The following is a 6,056-nucleotide window of genomic DNA, read 5'->3' as shown; positions in this document are numbered from 1 at the left end:
ACACGCGCTGCGTGTTGTATCCACAGCCTGCTGCCACGAATTATAATGCACCTGAATACTCAACTCCATATTCTTCGCCCTCCTCTTTGATCAACTTTCAAGGGTGTTCGTTTAAACTTCATCACAGCTGTTTCGTTTCTACTTGCCTTTCGAAATATTTTCGCCTTCCTTTAGTGTTTTCTTTCCAGCATCCTCTTGTTCCTGATCCACGAGAGGCCTTCAATAATTAATGCAACACATATTTTTTCTGAAAGCAGGTTGGTTTTATTAAGGATTCCAATATACCATATTATTCCCCACTCTTTGGCTAAAAAACCATATTTTTCAAATGGTTCAAATGGCTCTGAGCACTATGCGACTTAACTTCTGAGGCCATTAGTCGCCTAGAACTTAGAACTAATTAAACCTAACTAACCTAACGACATCACACACATCCATTCCCGAGGCAGGATTCGAACCTGCGACCGTAGCGGTCGCTCGGCTCCAGACTGTAGCGCCTAGAACCGCATGGTCATTCCGGCCGGCCACGAAGAAGACAATGGCGTTTCAGATGTTATACAGGGTATTCCAAAAATACTTTTACTAAAGCTGGTCCTGTTCCATACACCAAAACTAAGAAGCTCGTATAACAATGTATTCGAAAATCCTTCGTTTTCGAGCTATTACTGAGAGTTCACTTCAATGGCTTTCCAGGCACAACCCAACAACTTCACTTTTCTAGGCGATGCACCCGTTTGACTCAATATATCCTAGACGGCATTGTGTTGCCACGGCGACTTGTTTACATTTTTCATTCGTCTGTCTTCGACGTGTCCATCGCGTACGTGTGCGACAGGTAGTGAGTTAATTAAAAATGCTCCATTCAAATATGGCAGCAATCCACTTCACCAGCAGGGAAACGTGATTTTTATGTACGATCGCTCGAATGGTAATGGACACAAGGCTACACGGCTGTATCAGAGGGCATTTCCAGACCGAAGACAAAAGACTCATCCAAACTTTGGTAGTGTGCATCGTCGCGTTGTCGGGACAGGATCTGTAGCACCACAGACTAAGGATCGAGGAGGACTACAAGTTGCTCGTACACCTGACCAGGAAGAGCACGTTCTATGGGCTGTCGAAGAAGAGTAAGGTACCGCTTACAGCACAAGCGGACCTGGCATGTCGTACACTTCCAAGTTCAGCATCGAGGGCATTTCGCGAGCGACTCATGTTTCTGTATCATCTTCAACGTGTGCAGGGCCTTAACGCCTCCCGATCGCTCAGCACGGGAGAACTTTTGCCGATGATTTGTTGCACAAAATGGCTATCCGTTGTTTGTGTCTTCAGTTTTGTTTAGAGATGAAGCAACGTTTGGAGGAGATAGTACAACAAATTTCCACAACCAACACATATGGTCCGACACCAATCCTCATGCTACACTTCAGGTTAGACGTCAGCATCGGTTTAAGATCACTGTGTAGGCTGGAATTGAAGGTTACAGTTTGATAGGGCTATACCCCGCGCGGGATTAGCCGAGCGGCCTAAGGCGCTGCTGTCATGGACTGTGCGGCTGATCCCGGCGGAGGTTCGAGTCCTCCCTCGGGCATGGGTGTGTGTGTTCGTCCTTAGGATAATTTAGGTTAAGTAGTGTGTAAGCTTAGGGACTGATGACCTTAGCAGTTAAATCCCATAAGATTTCACAAATTTGAAAATTATACGTTCTCCCAGCATGTCTCACAGGTTCTCTGTACGTGGTTGGTTGGTTGGTTTGGGGAAGGAGACCAGACAGCGTGGTCATCGGTCTCATCGGATTAGGGAAGGATGGGGAAGGAAGTCGGCCGTGCCCTTTCGGAGGAACCATCCCGGCATTGGCCTGGAGTGATTAGGGAAATCACGGAAAACCTAAATCAGGATGGCCGGACGCGGGAGTGAACCGTCGTCCTCCCGAATGCGAGCCCAGTGTCTAACCACTGCGCCACCTCGCTCGGTCTCTGTACGTGGATTATGTTCAGAACAACCTCCAAAACCCAATATAAGATACGTCCCGGCAAATAAGAAGAAACATGTTGTTTATGCATGATGGAGTTCCAGCACATTTCTGTCTCAGTTATTGAGATGCCATGATAGATGGATAGGTAGAGGAGGGCCAATTCTATGACAAGAACGTTCCCCCTACCTCAGTCTTTGGGACTTATCTATGGGGGCAACTTCAGCAAATGGTTTATACAGCCGACCACCCGGATACAGAAAATTCTTCATCAGCGTGTCACTGAAGCATGCAAAACCATTCGAAACAGTCATGAGTATCTGAACGGATGTGACAGTCCATGATTCGACGAGTGTATGTGTGTTTAGGACCAAGGGTATGGCATCTAGAGCATTTATTACGAGTTTGTGTTGACAAGTTCCAACCACCTAAATTGTAAACACTGATTAATAACTCAAAAATGGCGGACTCTCGGACTATATTGTTTCTTGTTTTGGTGTAAGGAGTCTGTTCAAATGGTTCAAATGGCTCTGAGCACTATGGGTCTTAACATCTGAGGTCATCAGTCCCTTAGAACTTAGAACTAGTTAAACCTAACTAACCTAAGGAGATCATACACATCCATGCCCAAGGCAGGATTCTAACCTGCGACCATAGCGGTCGCTCGGTTCCAGACTGAAGCGCCTAGAACCGCTCGGCCACACCGTCCAACCAAGGAGCCTGTCCCCAGAGTTTGTAAAAGTATTTTAAGTTGGTGGGGGAAAGTATTCGAAACTGTTAACATGTTCATTGAGGGAAAGGAGAGAGGGGGAGTTTGACGTTTTTTTGGCTACGAGACCATGAGACAGCCTGTTGTTCTGTTTCGCCAGTGTACATCAAATACCGTACGTCGAAAGCTACGCGCTGAAGATGTCTAATGTAAAAAAAAAATGGACGTAATTTTGTGACGGAGAGTTTGTGTACTTCGGATGCAACTTGTGAGCGTGAAAGAGCCTGATTTTGGACTGAGCTGTGTGTCGCGTCTCTAAGGCATGCTAATCCGAGAAACTGTTGCCCCAGCAGGAAGCCGTGGCGTGTGCGGTATCGCGTTCTCTCGGACGGCATCAGCGTAGCGGTTCAGACTGCGCCCGCTCGCGTGTGAATCCATTTAGCGCGCCGGCGCCAGCCAAGTTCAGGGCGAGCGGCGTAGCGGAACGGCGCCGGAGCTGCGATCGTGACGTCAGGCCTGGTTCGCGCATGCGCTCTGCGGTAACGGGGCGGGCACTCTCGCGAAGTGGACACTATTAGCGCGTTGCGCTAATTGGTGTAGCCGTAACTATATCCTCAACTGAGGGTCACCCAGCGAAGGGCACCCCAAACAAAGCTACGAGACTGTCACAATTCCTCCGTCTAGACCCACAGGCACCCGTATTTGCACAGAAAGAGGTGGAGCAGTGGTTACGGCGCCACACGTTTATTTCTTCTGTCGTTGCCATTTTTACAAATTAAACAGATATAACGATACGTGACCTCGGACTTTAGCAGTAATTAAAGTCGATCGACAGAGGAAAGAACTGGGCAACATTCATCCTGCAAACCTCTTCGTCAATCTAGCATCGTGACTGAAAGTAAGCACAGAATATTCGAATTTTGTAAAACGGGCAGCGCACACTTATTATCACTGATATCAGTTTGTTTTAGCTACAGTAGTTCTTGTCATGTTTCTTGACTCCCGGAAAGCCTACAACGCATTTACGGACGGCAGCCTCGTTAAACGTTTGCCAGGCTGCAGCGTGTGGTTCATTTTCTTCGTCAAACTGTACGTCTCCCTGTAACTGGGTGGGTAAGTCAGTTCAATGGTCGTAGGTAGAAAAACATACCTTCTACAACAAGACTGTCTCAATTTTCTTTTTGTTGCGATTTAATACAATATTATAGTTGTTTCTCGCATCCTAGATTCCAAACTCTTCTACCTTTCCAGTCTTCCTCCTGAAAGTTCCTCATTGCTTCGTTCTTCCCATGTTTCCAGGAGAATTCTTGCAACAGATTTACAAAAAATTAGAATACGATATATGTATAAAAACAATATGCTACGTATATTTCTCATATGTTCACAAGTGACATTGCAACTACATCCATGTGTTATGGTACGGTTTACCTACAGTGCTTATTACATAAGCGTAGAACGCGCTGCGTTTTTCCGACTTCTTACTTTTGATTGTTGATCGAATTGAAATTCATGTAAGTTCTTCCGACGCAAACCTGAACTATTTGTAATTCTTATAAAATAAATGCGCTACCACTGACACTTAACTAACAGTGTAAATGTCATAATTTTGTACAAAAATTTAATCCCATCATATGATTAAAATACTTTTGTTATAAAGCGATCTACGGGAGACCTTTTTCGGAAGTATAATGTGTATTCCCTGATGACAAAAAGCATCGAGTGTTATAGCTGCTCTATTACTAAATGTGTTTTATTTTATCAGAGTCGAACCTGCTTGTATTTGGTGATGTTTTCCATGTAACTGATCAAAATCAAAACTAACTACTTACGTAAATAAATTTTGTATGTATTAACAGACTCAGATACGTAATACACGTACGCAATATCTATACTATCAAAAATGGTTCAAATGGCTCTGAGCACTATGGGACTCAACTGCTGAGGTCATTAGTGCCCTAGAACTTAGAACTAGTTAAACCTAAATAACCTAAGGACATCACAAACATCCATGCCCGAGGCAGGATTCGAACCTGCGACCGTAGCGGTCTTGCGGTTCTAGACTGCAGCGCCTTTAACCGCACGGCCACTTCGGTCTATACTATCACGGACGCAGGGAAAGCCGTAAGTAAAGCGACTAAAAAATATTTTCTACGTTGCTTGAAAGTTATTTTCCTTCGAAAACGATCAATGTTCCTTTATTGTGACTAATTCAGAAAAGATTAATGAAGATCTCCTCATTGATGGTGAAAACTTTATCCTGCAAACGAAACGTAATTTCATAATATGGCATTTAATTATAAATGAACATCAGAGAGAATAACTATTAGTTACCAGTAAAATGGTGCAAGTGGCTCTGAGCACTATGGGACTTAACATCTGAGGTCATCAGTCCCCTAGAACTTAGAACTACTTAAACCTAACTAACCTAAGGACCACACACACATCCATGCCCGAGGCAGGATTCGAACCTGCGACCAAAGCGGTCGCGCGGTTCCTGACTGTAGCGCCTAGAACCGCTCGGGCACCCCGGCCGGCAATTACCAGTACATTTCATTCTTCTTCTTCATTTTCTTCTTCTTAAAGGCACACATGATCTTACCATCGCAATCTTTTTTCTTCATTCAGTGGTGCCGAGATTGATTTTCTTATATATGTTTTCCGATGTGTTCTAAGTAACATTTGGATTGAACACAGCCTTAGCTTAATTTTTTAAAGGAAGTCTGTGCTATACAATGGCGTACTGTCTATTGCTGTGAGTGTTACCGTGGAGTATCAGCAGGAACAGCAGGGGCTGTCTATCGGCAGTGGCTGGCAACAGAATCAGCACTAGATTTTTTGGGTTATCTACTTATGAAGACCGAGAGCGGTGACGCAGTCGTTAGCACATCGGATTCGCATTTGCGAGGACGACGGTTCAAACGAGCGTCCGACCATCCTGATTTAGGTTTTCCTTGATTTCCCTAAATCGCTTCACCTAAATGCCTGGATCGTTCCTTTGAAAGGTCACGGCCGACTTCCTTCCCCATCGTTCCCTAACCCTATGGGACCGAAGACCTCGTTGTTTGCTCCATTGCCCCAAATCAACCAACCAACATATCAAGACACTGCCTGCTTCTAGAGACCGACATTGGCCTTTAATCGTGGACACGGTTAACCTACGTCGACTTCTTTTAGGAACTGTAAAAATGACGCGTGTGTGTGTGTGTGTGTGTGTGTGTGTGTGTGTGACTACATAAATGTATTTTCGTGGTGCGATAAATAAATACACTACGATGCAATTTCCTGTCTAATGCTCGTAGTTTTACTGAAAAACAGCGCTGAACGTATGAGAGGCACGGTTCTCTACTTCGCCAGGGAAGTACGCTTGCCGGACCCGCG

The sequence above is a fragment of the Schistocerca americana genome, chromosome 1, assembly GCF_021461395.2.
Source record: "Schistocerca americana isolate TAMUIC-IGC-003095 chromosome 1, iqSchAmer2.1, whole genome shotgun sequence".
NCBI lineage: Eukaryota > Metazoa > Arthropoda > Insecta > Orthoptera > Acrididae > Schistocerca > Schistocerca americana.
This window is presented reverse-complemented; position numbering follows the sequence as displayed.